Source organism: Oryctolagus cuniculus, chromosome 19 (genome assembly GCF_051225735.1).
Source record: "Oryctolagus cuniculus isolate XC-2025 breed Fujian yellow rabbit chromosome 19, ASM5122573v1, whole genome shotgun sequence".
NCBI classification, from domain to species: domain Eukaryota; kingdom Metazoa; phylum Chordata; class Mammalia; order Lagomorpha; family Leporidae; genus Oryctolagus; species Oryctolagus cuniculus.
The window spans coordinates 5,408,037-5,427,414 of NC_142885.1; the positions used below are offsets into that span (position 1 = coordinate 5,408,037).

Genomic DNA, 19,378 nt, shown 5'->3' on the forward strand with positions numbered 1-19,378 from the left:
AGCCCTGTTAACTGCTGACTTTGTTCCATTTTCCCCAGTTTTTCTCCTGATGCGGTTTCTCTTCCTGGTTATCCCACGTTGTGTTGAGTCACCATGTCTCCTCAGCCTTTTTCAATTTGTGACAGTGTCTTGGTCTTTCCTTGTCACTCATGACTTGACACTCTTTTTAAAGATTTAATTATCTGAATGTCTGAATTTAGAGAGAGGAGAATCTTCCAACTGTTGGTTCACCCTCAAATTGCTGTAACATCCAGGACTGAGCCAGGCTGAAGCCAGGAGCCAGGAACTCCATCCAGGTCTCCCGTGAGGGTGGCAGGGGCCCGACACTTGGGCCATCTTCTGCTGTCTTCCCAGTTACACTGACAGGGAGCTGGGTTGAAAGTGGAACAGTCGGGACTCACGCCTTCACTCAAGTGGGGTGCAGACATCCCAGGAGGTGACGTAACTCCCTGCGTCACAGTGCCAGCCCCTTGGCATGGATACTCCTGACAGTTGCTGGTCACCTATGTTTTTCACATGTCTATCGGGGTGTGCATGATATGTTCTCATGATTACGCTGGGCTGTGGATATGGGGGAAGAATGCCGTAGAGGTGAACTTATCTGAGCACAAGACATTGACATGACTTTGGTTAAGGTGGTCCCAGCCAGGTTTCTCTGCTGTGAAGTCCCTGTTGCTCCTTGCCCACGATCTGATCTTAACTGCTGGTCACTTAGTCCAGCCCCGTAATGCACCTGCATGCGCTTGGTAAGGTTAGGGGTGGCGAGGCAGGTAATTGAAGAATTGGTGAACATACATTAAAACCACCATCAATAACTAATACATATCTAACTTTGAGGTTACTCAAATATCATGTTCCTTTTGAAGTCTGCCATTTTCAGTGGATATTGCTTGTAGCCACTGTCTGTGGATTTCTGATGGATATTTCTTCACTTTCCTCATTTTTCCACATTTTTGCATCTGACTCTCCCATGAGGAAGCTTCGTCCCTGGGGCAGGTCCTGTGCCTTGGCAGTTAAGCCACCTCTTGGAAAGCACATATCCCCTGCGGGAGCGCCTACTACCAAGTCCCACCTCTGCTTTTTTTGTTTTTAAGATTTATTTATTTGAAAGTCAGAGTTACACAGAGAGAGGAGAGGCAGAGAGAGGAGTCTTCCATCGATGGTTCACTCCCCAGTTGGCAGCAGCAGCCGGAGCTTCTTCTGGGCCTCCCATGCAGGTGCAGGGGCCCAAGAGCTTGGGCCATCTTTCTACTGCTTTCCCAGGCCATAGCAGAGAGCTGGATCAGAAGTGGAGAAGGCGGGTCTTGAACCGGCACATATATGGGATGCCAATGCTTCAGACCAGGGTTTTAACCCGCTGCGCCACAGCGCCAGCCCCTCCACCTCTGCCTCTGATCCAACTTCCTGCCAGCACACCCTCGGAGGCAGCAGATATTGGGTCAAGTATTTGAGTCCCTGCTGCCCATGTGGGAGACCCAAATGGAGTTCCTGGCTCCTGGCCTTAGTCTGGCCCAGACCCTCCTATTGTAGACATTTGGGAAGTGAACCAGTGGATGGATGTTCTCTCTGCATCTTTCTGTCTTTCTCTCTGCCCTAAAGTATAATAATAAATAATTTTTTAAAGATTTATTTATTTTAAAGTCAGAATTTCACAGAGAAGGAGAGGCAGAGAGAGAAAGAGAGAGGTCTTTTTCCATCCACTGGTTCACTCCCCAGTTGGCCACAATGGCTGGAGCTGCGCTGATCTGAAGCCAGGAGCCAGGAGCTTCCTCCAGGCCTCCCACATGGGAGCAGGGACCCAAGGACTTGGGCCATCTTCTACTGCTTTCCCAGGCCATAGCAGAGAGCTGGATTGAAAGTGGAGCAGCCGGGACTTGAACCAGTGACCATATGTGATGCTGGCACTGCAGGCAGTGGCTTTACCTGCTTTGGCACAGTGGCGGCCCCAATAAATAATTTTCTTTTCTTTCTTTTTTTTTTAATTTTTTTTTTTGACAGGCAGAGTGGACAGTGAGAGAGAGAGAGAGAAAGGTCTTCCTTTGCCGTTGGTTCACCCTCCAATGGCCGCCGTGGCCGGCGCGCTGCGGCCGGCGCACCGCGCTGATCTGATGGCAGGAGCCAGGAGCCAGGTGCTTTTCCTGGTCTCCCATGGGGTGCAGGGCCCAAGCACCTGGGCCATCCTCCACTGCACTCCCTGGCCACAGCAGAGGGCTGTGCCGGCGCCACAAGGCGGAGGATTAGCCTAGTGAGCTACGGCGCCGGCCTCTTTTTTTTTTTTTTTTTGACAGGCAGAGTGGACAGTGAGAGAGAGAGAGAGAGAGACAGAGAGAAAGGTCTTCCTTTTGCCGTTGGTTCACCCTCCAATGGCCACTGCGGCCGGTGCATCGCGCTGATCCGAAGCCAGGAGCCAGGTACTTATCCTGGTCTCCCATGGGGTGCAGGGCCCAAGGACTTGGGCCATCCTCCTCTGCACTCCCAGGCCACAGCAGAGAGCTGGCCTGGAAGAGGGGCAACTGGGACAGAATCCGGTGTGCCAGCGCCACAAGGCGGAGGATTAGCCTAGTGAGCTGTGGCGTCGGCCCCAATAAATAATTTTTTAAACAAAAAGAGATTAGAAATATTTGTCACCTCTTCAGTTATTTATTACTGAGTCCTTATTTATAATATTATGAATTTAAAATCATTTGATAAGTGATAAGATAAGTTCCCTTATGGTTTTTCTCCTTTTAAAAACAACTGTGGGGGTTTTATTACTTTTTTGATTCTTTTTATGTACTTCAAAATATTTATATTCCATTTTGAGAAGGTTCAATTGGGATGTCCTTTAGAATTGTGTTCCATCCTGCAACTAGAGCTAAAGAGGGGTGCTATCTTTATGATCCAGGAATTCTCCCATCTCGATGTGTGGCATGCCCTCCTCTTTTCTGATTACCCTCTTGAATCTCCTTATGGCTTCTCCATGCTAAAAGCGTGTGACTTTGTTAAATACTGTTTAGTTTATAATTGTCATACCTTGGGCCCACAGCTTCTGTGCACGCTGGCCTGAGTTTACATGCTGTTCAAGATGGAGAATTGAAACTGTGTGCTTTCAGTACGCACTTTTAGATTTACTGACTGAATTACTATAGCTTAATTAGCTCATTTTCCCCCTGATTTATTCCACATTGTTCCTTCTTTGTCTTCTGGTTAAATTTGGCTTCTTGTCCCCATGAAATGAAACAATACACCTTTTCCAAAAGTATGTGACTACGTAGGTTATGATACAGGTTTCATCACAACCTTCCAGTGTACGCAGGTATTTCAGAAAGTCACAGAAGATGAAATGAATGGGCTCGCATTGTGGCGCAGCAGGTACAGTTGCTTCCTGCAGTGCTAGCATCGGATATGCACATTGGTTCAAGTCCCAGCTGCTGCACTTCCAATCCAACTCCCTGCTAATGTGCCTGGGACAGCAGTGGACGACGGCCCAGGTCCTTGGGCCCCTGCACCTACATGGGAGACCTGGAAGAAGCTCCTGGCTCCTGGCTTCAGTCTGATTCAGCCCTGGCTCTTGCAGCCATTTGGACAGTGAACCAGTGGATGGAAGACCTCTCTCTGTCTCTCCCTCTATGTATATAATGCTGCCTTTCAAATAAATAGATAAATCTTTATAAAAGAAAAGAAAATGCAATTAAAAGTTTGTACAAAAATATTTAAATCCATGCATAGATTTTTTATAATATTCATTTTCCAGGAACTTTTAAAAAGTATTTATTTATTTGAAACTCAGAGCTGTAGAGAGAGGAAGAGACAGATCTGTCTGCTGGTTTATTCCCCAATGGCCATGACAGCTGGGACCGGGGAGCCTCGAACTCCATCCGGGTCTCCCATGTGGGTGACAGGGCCCAAGCACTTGGGCCATCTTCTGCTGCTTTTCCAGGCATATTAGCAGGGAGCTGGGTTAGAAGTGAAGCAGCTGGGAGTCTAACCAGCACTGATCTGGGATGCCGTGTTGCTGGAAATGGCTTAGCCTGCTGCACCACAGCTCCAGTCCCCCCAGGTTTTGAAGACCCCTGGTACATGATGAGAGACTGATGTTTTTGTTAGAGAACAGCAGGATGTTTGTCTGACTCCTACACTTCCATCTCCCTGTGGACAGTTGAGTGTGAGGGGCCTTCTGCTTCTTGTCCTGGCGACTGTGTTGGGAGCTTCTAGCCTGTGTGTCTTACCCTTTGAGGGAATGCAACAACTCTTATTAAAGGTCAAAACCCTTGCTCTGTGGGTTCTTAGCCACAGTGTATGAATAATGACCTACGCACATCTTTCTTGCCATCCTTTTATCCATAAAAATTTCTGGCTGCATTGATGTACTCTCGGCTACACGAGCAGCTCTCCTCTATTTTTGTTAGTAAAGTCGTGTTTTCTCTGCCAGTGCAGGCCACACGGTTGAGCAAGCACAGCAGGACTGGGAGTTTCTTATCTGAATTGGGCCTCATTCCTGCTCAACAGGACAGGGGCCCCGTCTCCTTCCCGGCATCCCGTCCTCCTGCAGAGGCTGGCGTTCCTTCTTGGCCCGACAGTCACCCTGGTCCCAGTCCTTGTCACTGGTTGACTTCCCTGAACTTCTTTTCCATGCTGACCCCTCTGTTGCCCCTCCTACCCTAACAGAAATGCCCCAAGCCCAGGTATTTGCACAGCCAAATTTATTTTTTAGGAAATTCTTTTGATTACACTAGACAGACCAAGCTGATGGTTTGGAACAAAGGAAGACGTAGATGCCGGTGGTAAAATAAGACACATCACTATTTCATGTACAAGACACTGTGTAATTAGTTATTGCATATAACTAGGCTTTTTAAAATAACTGTAAGTAATATTTTATCAGTATAACCTTTTTTCCCTCCTTGTGGTAGCTTTAATGAAAACTTTTCTAATAAGTCTCCACTTTTCTTTGGAGCACGGTTCATATAATTTATTCTCTTTTCAATGTCACTGCAAGGTTAAGATTAGAAGCATAAATTCCTATTCCATGACCATTAGGGCATCCTGAATTGTTTAGTTCTTTTTTAATTCACTGACTGGCCTCAGCTGTGCATTTTGAGTTCCTATTGCTACATTTATATAATTTATTTATTTCCACTGCAGTGTTGTCTCTTTCAGTCTCTCCTCAGCCTTAAGGATTGAACAACCATGTCATCAAGCATGACCAAGCTGGAAGAGGGGTCTCAGAGCAGTTGTCTGTGGGTCCTTCTCACCAGTCAGGCGCTGGCAGGCTCCAGGAGACAGGGCTGCTCCCAGCTCACCTCTGTCTCTAGTTCCCTCTGCCTCCCCTGACATCCTGTAGCTCACCGCGCCTGTCCCATTTCAGGGCCTTTGCCCCCAGACCCAGATCTTCACGTGACCTGGCCTGTTCTCTGCCTCTCTCATCTGACCCAGCATTTATCCCTCCCTGCAGAGCACAGCCTGGACCTGCCCACCTCCTGCTGCTCTGCTTGAGGACTAAGCAGCTTGCTGGCTCTGCTTCTAAGTTGTGATTTCGTAGACTGAGCTGAGGGCGTGCCTTCCTTCTTTCTTTCCTCTGACAGTTTTCCTTTATGCATTCACAGAATGTGGAGGGCCCATGTACCCTCCACCAAGTGTCTAGGATTTCACATGACTAACGCAGGTCAAAACCAGGAGACTGGCGCAGGGGTGTTGCGTGCGCCATTCTGCTGCATCTGTGTAACACTCCCAGCTGCAGCCCTGCTGTCCTGTTGCAGCCACCCTATCCCTCCCAGCAGCAGCCCAGGCTGCCAACCACCAGTCTGTTTTCCCATCTCTATGATTTTGAGTATAAGTGGAATCATGTGTCACATGACCTTTTTTTTTTTTACCCCCCCCCCCCAAAGAAACCTTTTATTTAAGGAATACAAACTTCATCTATTTCATGAGTACCACTTTAGGAATATAGTGATTGCATGACCTTTTGGGATTGGTGTTTCCTCACTCAGCCTGAGGCCCCTGAGACCCACCCACATCGTGTGTACCCCAAGCTGTGTTCTTTCTGACTGCCGTGTGGTATTCCACAGTGTGAAGGTAGCACAGGTTAACTCTTTGTTTTCCAGGTTTTGATTATTACAAATAAAACCTACTACGAACGAGTCTGTATAGGTGTTTGTGTGCATATAAATTTTCATGTTCTGGAAAAAATGTTCAGAAGAAATAGGCATTGCTGGGTTCTCCCTACACAAGGAGGTTCTTGTGCCCAAATAGGGGCCCTGCAGCTGGGCCCCAGAGACCTCAACACTCACCTGCCCCACCCAGCAAAGGCCAGCTTCGCCTTTGGGAAATCTCAGAGGTCATTCCTTTTATAAACCTCTGGCAGTGGGTTTGCTGAGGTCTTCCAGTCTGTTCAGAATTTAGTGCCTGGTCCATCTTAGTCATTTTGGGCCAGGGTGGCTGGTTAAGATGCCTGTGGGGAAATGTGGCCAAGAACAAATACGTCACTGCCCTAAGAAGATGAATGGCAGCAATTACGGTCGGTGTTACTGTGTTAGGTGTGTAATGGAAATGAGCTGCGTGATCGTTAACAATGGGAAGGAGTAGAGACAGCTGGGAAAGCGACTGCTCCCCTGTTTTCCCTTTTCATCCATTTCTCCCCATTTTAATTTTCATGTGGGGTATCTAGGCACAAAGACTGATTTTTCCTAAATATGCCCACTGCCTGTATCTCACAGATGTATTGTCATAGTTAATGATGGTTTCCATGTACATAGGCTTTCTCAAAATGGACCTCTTTAAGTTATTTATGGCTTTATTTGGGACACATCACCATTCACCCAGGCATATCTGAAGTTGCTTGCTTATTTTCTCATTCTTTTTGGCACATCCTAATGTTCAAAACAAAAGGTTTTATAAAGCTTTTTCTGGGAAAATCCAAAGTTGGTAGCTCTTAAAGAAAAGTATACCCTATCTTCAAAGGGAACCATTTTCATTCCTCTTCCGTTACTGCACCCAGGGTTCTGACGTGTGCCTTTTGTTAGCTGGACAAATGGCTGTTACCTGGTGCAGATGGATTCTACAGTTGTAAACAAGTCGTAGCGTGTGGGGCTGTATCTGGAAAGGCATGGGAACCCCTAAACTCCAGCTTAGTTGATTGGAATGGTTTGAGGGCTCTCCATGGAGACCTGGCATCCTGTGATGCAGCTGTCCTCCTGCAGAGGGCAGTGTCTGCGACAGCCTCAAACTGAAGGCTCCCAATTTCCATTCCTGCCAGACAGGGCCTTGGAGAGTCAGAAGGGAGACCCAGAGAAGCGGGTGACAGGGAGAGATAGATGGACAGAGAGAGACAGGGGCAAACAGAGAGATAGAGATGGGCACAGAGACAGAGTGAAAGACAGACACACACACACAGGGAGAGACACAGACTGAGAGACGACACACAGGGAGACATCAGTGTGAGACCCAGCACTGCCAACACCACACACACAGGGAGAGACACAGACTGAGAGACGACACACAGGGAGACATCAGTGTGAGACCCAGCACTGCCAACACCACACACACAGGGAGAGACACAGACTGAGAGACGACACTCAGGGAGACATCAGTGTGAGACCCAGCACTGCCAACTCCATGACCAAGATTTCCGTAGAGGACTCTTCCTGGTGCCTTGCCTGCCTCAGTCTGGGGACAGGGAGGCAGGTGTGAACGGAGACCAAGGAGCATGAGGAAGAGGGTGTATTTGGGGTGGGTTTTAGGGGAAGGGAACTTGATTAACCTTGATTCTTCTTTCTTTGGGAAAGTTGTTTCACCTCTACTCAATTTCCGGTCTGTGAAGTGGGAAAAACGACAGTAGCTAACCAGTCTTGGGTGTTCATTGTTAGCCAGGTGCTGTGCTGATCACTTTTTATTGTCTCATTTAGTTCTCATACCAACTCTTAGACGGGTACAGTTATTTTCCTCATTCATCAAACAAGGACCTGAGGAGTAGTGCCTTCCGCGGCAGCTTGCTCAGTGTCACAGTGCCAACAGTGTCAGAGCAGGGACCCCATGCATTTGTATTGGGTCCACAGCCTTGGTGTCCAGCCCTGGTTGTGGTTCAGAGTAGGGACCCATGCAGTTGTATTGGGTCCACACCCTTGGTGTCCAGCCCTGGTTGTGGTTCAGAGTAGGGACCCCATGCAGTTGTATTGTGTCCACACCCTTGGTGTCCAGCCCTGGTTGTGGTTCAGAGCAGGGACCCCATGCAGCTGTATTGGGTCTACACCCTTGGTGTCCAGCCCTGGTTGTGGTTCAGAGTAGGGACCCCATGCAGCTGTATTGGGTCCACACCCTTGGTGTCCAGCCCTGGTTGTGGTTCAGAGCAGGGACCCCATACAGTTGTATTGTGTCCACACCCTTGGTGTCCAGCCCTGGTTGTGGTGAGGGAATTTGAATACATGTAGGGTGGCGTGAGGACTGGATGAGCTGTAGCAGGCAGAGTGCTTAGCAGCTTGGCAGGCCCGTGGGAAGTGCCCGAGAAAGGTTAGTTCTCACGGCCAGGAAGGGCCGAGCAGAGCCTAGTGGAGAAGGGGAGTGGAAAGGCAGCAGGTGCTACTCCTGAGGTCCTGGGAGGGATGGGCAGCACTCAAGGGCCAACCCCAAGCAGCCTTGGTCCAAAACAACCAGCTCCCCCACCCCACGCCACAGCTGGAAGCAGAGAAACTTCTCCATCTCTGCGAATAACACCGGAGTCAGCCGCCCTCCCTGGCGAATGATGCAGCTGGGTTCACTGATTGGAGCCTTTTTGAATAATTCCAAGCAGTGGTGTAAATAATGCAAGCCATCCTGGGTCCCAGGGGCCTGGGGAGCAGCGGCCCATCTGCCTGGAGAGGTGTTGACTCCAAAGGTGCTGGTGACTTCTTGAAAGTGAAGTGTGGAGCCCAGAATTTTAAATGGCACCAGCCTCGTCATGTGTTCGTTTCTGTCTGCAGGGTACTTGCCAACTCCCTGTACTTGCTGGTCTGCTCTCTCCATAACCGCAGAGAGCGGCAGGACCTGGAATTGTACCCTAGGGCAGAACCCCACAGATAACTCTGCACAGACACCATGCCTTTCGTAATGGTTCTCAGAAAAGTGGTTGGGTGACATTCGATGCCCTGGTGGACTTGTGTCCACTCTCATGGTGGACAGGAGATCTGTCTGTCCTTGCAGTTTGGGGAGCACATGTTTCCAAGCAGGCACCGAGAGGACCTGTCATTGAGGTCAGCTGTGACACTTGAGGGGTGTGAGTCCAGCCGTCGCAGGTGCTCCCATCTCTGCTGGGCACCAGTTGTCACTTGGTAATCCAAAGAGTTGAATGGAAGAGTTGCACCCCTTGGTAATAATTGCATTCCTTCAGAAAGAGACTCGCATGCTGGCACACTTGAGAGTGGAGAGCATTTAAAAGCACAATTTGCTGTGCTCCTAATTTTCTGGTATTCCTCTACTATTATTAGCTTTTAAAGAAGAGCTCTCTCTGCTAGCAGCTGCTCCTTGCGCCTGATCCTGCTAGGAAGACATAATCCCATGAGGACGGCGTCACACAGAGCCAGGGTCAAGCACTCTGCCCACCACCCCTTTTTCTGTAGAGGAGAGGAGAGAGTCGTGAGTGCCTTGCTCCGGATAAAGCGAGATATGGAAGAAGCTGTCTGACTTGCCTGCAAGCCTGAATTCCAGCCCCTGCGTTCCTGCCTCAGCCTGCAAGGTGCAGGAGCTGGGTCTTTGGTCCCAGGCGGAGCTACAGGTGCAGCTCCAGAGCCACTTGTCCACCTGATGGTCGCTGTCCGGGTTGGCAGCAGCCCTCTTCTGGACTTACTGTTAATTCGGCAGAAAGCCTTGGTAGGCCATGGCATGTCGCTCCCTGTCTTCGTGGAGGAATGACACAGGACCCTGCGCTGTTCTTTTGTCTGCTCGGCCCTCCCCGGGTTTGCTGCTGGTTCTTCCCGGGTTGGCTACTGTCCCTTCCACCTCCGTGGAAGGGCGGTTCCCCCTGCCACATTCCCCACTTCCGTGGGGGAGCGGCACACCGCCGGCCGGCTCTCTCGGGGGCTGCACAGGTGTTCCCCTTAGATGTTCCCCTTAGATGTTCCTGGTGCATGTTGTCTCTCTCCTCCTTTATAGTCCTCTTCCACCAATCCCAACTCTGCTACCCACACGCCGAGTACACTGTTCTCCTCCAATCAGGAGCAGGTCCTGCTGTTTATTGGTTGAACTGGAGGCAGCTGTGTAGAAGCTGCTTCTCCCTTCTCAGCGCCATATTGTGGGAGAGCAGATGCATAGAATAAGTCTTAATCCGAGTAACTTAGTCTAGGTCCGAGTTGCTCCCCACAATGGCGGTGTTTAATTTTTGGCTGGGTCGTTTGCTGTGTTCTGTTCTTTCACTGTGTGGTAACTGGTTTCAGCTTGTCTGCTGAGGGCTGGGAATCACAGGGAGAGAGGGGCTCGTGAGCAGCGCCTGTCTGAAGGCTGTTTGGGGGACCTGTCTTATATTTGCATACCTTTCTGTCTTCCTTCTCCTGGTTTCTAGACTGAGTGCATTTTACACTCTCTTTCACTTGTTTAAGGACTTAAAGACCTAAGTACATGTATTCCATACATTTTGCTCACCTTGTTTCTTTTTCTAAAATTTTTGTTTCAGTGTAACAGATTTCACCTGGAAATTTTTCTGCCCCGATCCTCAGCTCTGCACACACCCTTCCCATCCAGGCCATCTTACTGCCTGTGACCCTAGCAAGCATTGGCATGGCCGTTTAATCATGCCTACTGCTGAAAAGTTAGTTCAATATTATCTAGAACATTGAAGAAACATTGCTGTGCGTATAAATATGTTTCTCACGGATGAAAAGCCCTGATGGAACCTGTCCTTCAGCAGCTGCATCAACACCCTGCATGTTTTCCGCCTCTCCTCCAGCGCTTTGCTGGAGGAAAGTGATTGGTCCTACTCCACTACACAGACATCTGCTGAGAAAGGCCTCTAGCCCCTCGTACACCTCAGTGTTGCTTGGTCATGGAGACTCCTGGTCATTCTGAGCCTTCAGTCGTCTAACTCAGTGACCTAGGTGTACTAGTGCAAGTGTCTGTTAACTGAAACTCTGCACGGTATCCAGCAGTTATCCCCCGTAGTAGCACAGTTGACTGCATACGTTGTTCCTCTACCTGCCATTGACATTCACTGCGTTCACCTCACAGGGAGACGCCGACTCCCAAACGCTAGGCGAGTCAGCGTCATGCACCTGTTAACGATTTGCACTTCACTAAGGTCCGCTTGGTGTGACTGTCATCCCCGTTTTACAAATGAGAAAACTGAGTAATGAGCCCGAGTGAACCACATCAAGTCCAGATTCAGTTCCGGTTCCATTGCTCCTTCCGGGCCACACGTGTCTGATGGCTTTAAGGCTCTCTGTGTTAACACAGAGTTTTGTGGAATTTAATCCTTATCTTCTTTATGGTATTACTTGCTGTCAAGTGTAAGCATCTTGTTCCGGTACAAAAATGCAGCGTCTTAGGTAAATCGCTATAGGTGTTAGCTTCCGGGCAGGCTGTATGCTCCTTCCAGTCACCGAGCAGCTCGGGGGGCTGCATTGGATGTACCTGAGGCCAGGCCTCCTCTACAGACCAGCAGTGTGCTCCGGGCGGGTGCGGCTCTTTGCTTCTCTTTAGGAGCCACTGAGTTCGCCTTCTGCTGCCGTGGGGTGCTGGTTGCTGCTCCGCTCCAGCACCTGTGCTGCCCTCTGGCCAGCCCCCCCCCCCAATGAGGACGTTGTGGTGCTGCCCCACTTCACAGGAGCTCGGTGGAAGAGGAGACACGTGGGCAGCTGGGTCAGCAGAAGTGGGCGTGGCACTTCCTGCCGCGTCACCTGCTGCTGGCTCTGGCTTAGAGAACTCAGTCTGCCCTTCTGATTGGGTTTCCCACCCGGAGTCACACTTGAAGAAGCGGTCTCTGGGAAGGGAGCCGTGGTTAGGCCTGCGTGCTTTGTGGTGGGTTTCCAGCCTGTTTGGCTTTATCTGCGGTTCCCTGAAATTCTGTAAAATCTCAGACTAGATTGACAGTTGGGGAGCCTCTTACACTTGCAGTTGATCTTTGCATGCTTTTGGCTGTCTTCACTGAGACTCCGTCGTGTTCAGGGATGGGTCTTGCCACGCTGCCCTTCATGGCGGTAGTGGGCACGTGACACCCATGTATGCAGCAGCCAGACTCCTCTCCTTGCCTGATCCAGGCCCTGAAATGTAGTTGCAAGCTCTCAAAGCAGTGGTCAGAGCAAGTACCTGAATATGAATAGCTGAATTTTTTTTCTTTCTTTTCATTCATTCGACACATATTTATTAATGATCTAAGGGTACTTCAAAAAGTTCATGGAAATGGAATTAAAATGTAATTTTATTATATAAAAATTCTAAAAGCATGCATATTAGGAGTCTTTTAAAGTTCACAAAAATGTGTATTAAAAAACTGGATTTCAATTTTTAGCATCTAAATGAAGTCATTTTTTAATCCTGTTTCATATGAATGTTTTTTAAAAAAAGATTTATTTGTTTATTTTGAAGGTCAGAATTACAGAGAGAAGGGAACATATAGAGACAGAGACACACAGAGAGATCTTCCATCTACTGGTTTGCTACCCACATGGCTGCAAAGGCCAGCACTGGGCCAGGCTGAAGCCAGGAACCAGGAGCCTCTTCTGTGTCTCCTATGTGGGTAGAAGGGACCCAGGTATTTGGGCCATCATCTTCTGCTTTCCCAGGCCATTAGCAAGGAGCGAGATTGGAAAGGGAGCAGCCAGTACACAAATTGGCATCCATATGGGATGCTGGCATCGCAGGCAGCAGCTTAACCCATTACGCTACAAACCAACCCTTCCCATGGTCTTTTATCAAGCACCTTCATATTGTTTGTCAGGCTGTGTTTAAATACTGAGCAACCGTTACGGATAAGGTACAACACGTGTGTGTGTGTGTGTGTGTGTGTGTGTGTGTGTGTAACAGAGAGAAAGAGAGAGAGAGAGAATGTATTGTGAATCCAAGGGACTTTAAGGGAGTTGCCATTTTAGAAGTTCTGCCCTACAACTTACTTCTTTTGTATCCATAATGAAGAGTTGACAGACAGTTGATATGAAAGAGTTAGAAAGAAAGTGAATTCATATAAATTTTTATAGAAAGCTTTTATTTAGTAAATATAAGTTTCATAGGTACAACTTTTGGATTATAGCAGTTCTTCCCCCATACCCACCCTCCCACCCCCACTCCTGTTCCACCTCCTACTCCCTTTCCCATTCCATTCTTCATTGAGATCCATTTTTAATTATCTTTATATACAGAAGATCAATTCTATACTAAGTAAAGATTTCAACAGTTTGCACCCACACAGACACACAAAGTATAAAGTACTGTTTCAAGACTAGTTTTGTTTGGGGCCAGCGCCATGGCTTACTTGGTTAATCCTCCGCCTGTGGCGCCAGCATCCCATATGGGTGCCGGGTTCTGGTCCTGGTTGCTCCTCTTCCAGTCCAGCTCTCTGCTGTGGCCTGGGAGGGCAGTGGAGGATGGCCCAAGTGCTTGGGCCCTGCACCCACGCGGGAGACCAGGAAGAGGCACCTGGCTCCTGGCTTCGGATTGGCAATGCGCTGGCCATAGCAGCCATTTGTGGAGTGAACCAACAGAAGGAAGACCTTTCTCTCTGTCTCTCTCTGTAACTCTACTTGTCAAATAAAAAAATAATAATAATAAAGACTAGTTTTGTTAATTCTCAAAGTACAACTCATTAAGGACAGAGGTCCTACATAAGGAGCAAGTGCACAGTGACTCCCGTTGTTGATTTAACAATTGACACTCTTATTTATGATGTCAGTAATCACCCGAGTCTCTTGTAATGAGTTGCCAAGGCTATGGAAGCCTCTTGAGTCCACAAGCTCAGACATTATTTAGGCAGGACTATAATCAAAGTGGAAGTTCTCTCCTCCTTTCAGAGAAAGGTACCTCCTTCTTTGATGGCCCCTTCTTTCCACCAGGATCTCACAGAGATCTTTTATGTAGGTCATTTTTTGCTACAATGTCTTGGCTTTCCATGCCTGAAATGTTCTCATGGGCTTTTTAGCCAGCTCCAAATGCCATAAGGGCTGATTCTGAGGCCAGAGTGCTGTTTAGGGCATTTGCCATTCTATGAGTATGCTGTGTGGCCTGCTTCCCATGTTGGATTGTTCTCTCCTTTTCAATTCTATCTATTGTTATTACCAGACACTTGGTCTTAGTTATGTGGTCCCTTTGACACTTATTCCTATCTTTATGATCAGTTGTGAACTTAAACAGATCACTTTAACTAGTAAGATGGTATTGGTACCTGCCAAATCCGTTGCCCCTCCTCCGCGAGCCTGTGGAGCGAGCGACAGTGTTTACTTTCTGACTAGGTAAACATGTCACTCTGCAACCGGACCACTCACTGGGTGTCCAGGGACTCGTTATTGCCAAACTACTTGGCAGCAATTTTGGTTCTTCTAATTATACGACAAAGCAGAGTTCATCAATTTGGAGGTTGTCTGCCTTGAACTCGCTGTTTATTGTGAGGCTGGAGATTTAGACTGTAGTCAGAACCCTGAGCCTTTGACCCTACACCTTATAAAGTTACCCAATTAGCATGTAGAGTATTTCAAATGTTTTCACAATACTTAAAAACTAATACTCTGCATTTTCCTGTGCACGGATGCTTTTTAAATGGACTTGAATATTGTACAATTTGTAATGCGTAAAACTACAGACTCAAATTAGCTTTTATTCTTTAAATTGTATTTATGTATTTGAGAGAGAGAGAAAAATAGAGAGAAAGAGTACTCCCATCTACTGGTTCACTTAGCAGATTCCCATAAAGAAGCTGGGAGCCAGTGATCCCAGTCCAGGTCTCATGCATGAGTGACAGGTGCCTCCCAGGGTCTGTGTTAGCAAGAGTCTGAAGAGCCAGAACCAGGTATCAAACCCAAGCAATCCTTAATATCTTAACCCAGCTTGCTTGCTTTCTTTTTTTTTTAAGATTTTATTTATTTATTTGACAGGTAGAGTTACAGACAGTGAGAGAGAGACAGAGAGGTCTTCCTTCCATTGGTTTACTCCCAAAACAGCCGCAATGGCTGGAGCTCTGCTGATCCGAAGCCAGGAGCCAGGTGCTTCTTCCTGGTCTCCCACATGGGTGCAGGGGCCCAAGCACTTGGCCCATCTTCTGCTGCTTTCCCAGGCCACAACAGAGAGCTGGACCGGAAGAGGTGCAACCGGGACTAGAACCAGCACCCATATGGGATGCCAGCGCCGCAGGCAGAGGATTAACCTAGTGCGCCACAGCGCCGGCCCTGTAACCCGGTTTTCTTAACCAGCATCTTAACCACTAGGCCTTCAAGTTAGACTTTATATTTTTTTGTAAAAGTTTTATTTTTACTGAACAGTTCAATGCATTTTCCTCATAATGTATACCTCATTGTCTATATGACCATTGTAACTTGGACAAAACTGTCAAATATCAGAATATTTACTGACAAGCACAGACAATTTTTCTTTTCATAGAAGCTGTTAAATAAAACCAGTTACTGTGAAGCACATCGTAAAAGATTTTGGACCTGTCTTGAAACATGCCTCTGAGCCCACAAACGCTATTAAGAGAAAATTATTATTAAACTGTTTCCTATTACTTGTAGTTCATAAAACATCCAAAATCTAAACTCCCTGAGATGTGAACAGTGTACACCTGTTTCAAGTTAGTTTCTCTTCCACTCTGAACTGGGCCTGGGGCCCCCAATGGCTGCTGACTAAGTAGTGAGTGAATAAAGTTATTTGGCTCTGTCCCCATGTTGACGAGGGTGAGTATACACCCTTACCTCTCCGTCCTAGCCTTTGGGTATCTAACAAGTGCCTACTGGGCTGTTTTCACCTGTCAATCATCTGGTGCCATAGGATTGCCAGGTCAGTGTCCTGTCCCTGCAAGCGGTGGGTCTGTTCCCCCATGGGCAGCGCACAGCAGGAAGTGAGCAGTGAACACCCCGGCCAGGTGGCCCTTCCCACCCCCAAGCCCTGGAGTGGGTGAGGCATCCACTTATGGGAGATGTTCCTCCCACAGGTACTGTTGATCAAGCCTGAGGTTGTCCTCCCTGCTTCAGGTTCCATCTTTTATGAAACAGATATGTTGTCTGATACCGCATCTAAGTGTTGGAGAATCCAATGCAGATTGACCGGAAGCACTTAGAAAATGTGGGGTGGGAGTCGTCCCCCAGTACTGAGCTGCGCTGTTTCCTCTGTTAGTCAGTCCCAGCTGCTCAGGGCAACAGGTTGGTTTCTGTGGTGATAACTGGTACCAAGTGACCTTTTAAACTGTTCTTCACCAGCTCGGTGTCCTCCTTCTCTGAGCTGCAGTTCGTTTTATTTGTACTTGACTCAGTTGTTTTTTCCTGTTATTCTAATTACTACACCACGGGATTAGAAGTTAGAATTATGAGGTTTCATTTTTTAATATAGAATTAAACGGAGGAAGACTAGGCAAATAATTTTATATATAAAATCTTGCATATACTTATTTCAGTAAAATTAAAATCTCTCTGGATGAATACTCTAATTTTCCTATAAAGTTGATGTAAGTATCAAGTGAGTACTGTAGAATTATGTTTCAATAGAGCCAAAGAGTCCATGTTATGAGCCAAGTGTTAAACTTCGCCATCATCGTGGCTTAGCATTCCCTTGCATCCATTTTGAACATTGTTCTTCTGTTAACAATACTTTATTGTAGGCTGGCGCCGCGGCTCACTAGGCTAATCCTCCCTCCACCTTGTAGCGCCGCCACTCCAGGTTCTAGTCCCGGTCAGGGCGCCGGATTCTGTCCCGGTTGCCCCTCTTCCAGGCCAGCTCTCTGCTGTGGCCAGGGAGTGCAGTGGAGGATGGCCCAAGTGCTTGGCCCTGCACCCCATGGGAGACCAGGAGAAGCACCTGGCTCCTGCCATCGGATCAGCGCGGTGCGCCGGCCTCAGCGCACCAGCTGCGGCAGCCATTGGAGGGTGAACCAGCGGCAAAAGGAAGACCTTTCTCTCTCTCTCTCTCTCTCTCTCACTGTCCACTCTGCCTGTCAAAAAATAAAATAACAATACTTTATTGTAGAAAAAGTGGAAATATTTAGAACTGAGAAATCAAAAGTTAATAGGACGATCTTATCACTCAGAGACTAGCCACTGCTGGCACTCTATGTGGACACGCATGTAGAAGCACAGAACACACACTTCTCTCCATCCCAGGTGGCTCTTGCTGCTGTTGAGGGCCTGTGTCAGCAGCTGTTGATGTCCAGTATCAGCAACTTTAGCCAGACACGTGTGAACCTGAGGGAAGCAAGGGTGTCCAGCCAGGACGGGCTGCCGGCTGGCTGGTTCCATCAGCCCAGAGAGGTTAGCAAGGACACGGTGCTTTTGATTCCCCCTGTCCTGCCAGCAGCTTTGTCAACTTCATGATGAGGTCGTTCGCCTAGTGGGCATAAAATTGGGTCCATGAGCACCTTGGACACAATGACCAAGCTGCACACTGGTTCCAAGGGTGAGATGTTGACCTCTTCACGTTGCAGGGCAGGGTAACAGGTGCTGACACTGTGACAGAGCTGGGTCTGCAGGGCATGGTGCCCACACACTGTCTGTAGAAATTGTTCTTCTAACTGCAGTTAGCAGAACTGGAATGCTTCTTTGTATTTTTATTTAACAAATCAGTGTCTTCTGTTTAGAAGTATTTGAAGAGAAGAAAGAAATGGTTCCCTGGTGAGCTGTTCTAAACTTACCTTAGGTTCTCCAACTAGTCAGCATTTTTGTAATGTCTTTTTTGGCAAATAAGTAAACAAATAACTTTTTCTTCATGAATTTTTAGTTCAGCCAGTATGGAAGTTAGAAACTGAAAGAAAACAAATGAGCTCAAAAATAATACCATAGGTGTAAATTTCAGTATTTTTGGGCCGGCGCCGCAGCTCACTAGGCTAATCCTCCGCCTAGCAGCGCCGGCACACCGGGTTCTAGTCCCGGTCGGGGCGCTGGATTCTGTCCCGGTTGCCCCTCTTCCAGGCCAGCCCTCTGCTGTGGCCAGGGAGTGCAGTGGAGGATGGCCCGGGTGCTTGGGCCCTGCACCCCATGGGAGACCAGGAAAAGCACCTGGCTCCTGGCTCCTGCCATCGGATCAGCGCGGTACGCCGGCCGCAGCGCGCCGGCCACGGCGGCCATTGGAGGGTGAACCAACGGCAAAGGAAGACCTTTCTCTCTGTCTCTCTCTCTCACTGTCCACTCTGCCTGTCAAAAATAAAAATAAAAAAATTAAAAAAAATTTCAGTATTTTTGTTCTTTATTTGCTTACTTTCAGTACCCTTAAAACAGTGTCATAAATAATATACAGAATTATTGGGCATTTAAAAAGAATAATTCTGAGAAATAACAGGCATAGTTGAAATTACTGGGGTAAAAAAATCAGATGTTAAGGAAAAAAATTATATATTCAGTTTTTAAATTATACTACTAAATGTATAACTTCATGTGTAGTAAATATTCATATTTAATTTTAGGTGCCAGTGTAACATACTAAAATAAAATGGAACAATTTCTTTGGTTCCATTAAAGAATCTATAAAGGAGTCATAAATAATTATAGTAAAACTCTTTTTGAAATATTTTTATGAAACTAAAAATTGAAAACTTCCTAATAGGGAAATTTTCTTCAATGAGATATGAAATAAGTTAGTCATAGAGACCTCAGACTGTAATATATCCTTCGGGAACTCTGAATAAGCAGTAACTTCTTAAAATAATTTTATATAATGTGTAAGAATGCAGAGTTTTTGAAAAAGCTCTCCAAAAGGTAAGAAGAACAAGATTATGATAGCCAGTTCCTCTGGCGAGATGATCTTGTTTTGCATGTTTTTAGTGTTACCAGATGAGAGGTCTTAGATTATGCGAGTCTAGAAGGGCTCTGAGTACCTAGGACTAGAAAATGAACAAAACCATCCCCTGGAGAGAGAACCGCCATGGTGGGTTCAGACATTCCCCCTGGAGCCCTGTGACGTGTCTAGTGTTTTGGAAATCAATACTTAGACTAATGGTGTTGGTGCTCAGAACTCCTCTTGCCCTCATGCCCGGTTCACCAGCCTTGATGTAGTTTGCTGAGCTTTGCTTTTTGTTTCAAACAAACTCTGACTCCCCACCCACATCCTCAACTAGGACAATAATACAGAATCATGGAATGAGCGGCGGCTCCAGGACAGCCATTTCAGTTCACAGCTGCGTGACTGTATGGAAGCTGTCAGCCTCATCAGTCTTCTTAAATGAGTAGTACACTAAGAGTCTTTCTGTGTCATCCCCACGTGAGAACACCTCCTCTCTCCGCCGGAATCAAGCTGCCGTGGCTCACAGGAAAGG

The 19,378-nt window shown here is 47.5% G+C and overlaps 1 protein-coding gene across 2 annotated transcripts in view; it reads left to right on the plus strand.

Moving 5' to 3' along the window:
* SDK1 (sidekick cell adhesion molecule 1) overlaps positions 1–19,378 on the plus strand; it is a 982,790-nt gene that overhangs the window by 568,309 nt on the left and 395,103 nt on the right. The window lies entirely within an intron of this gene.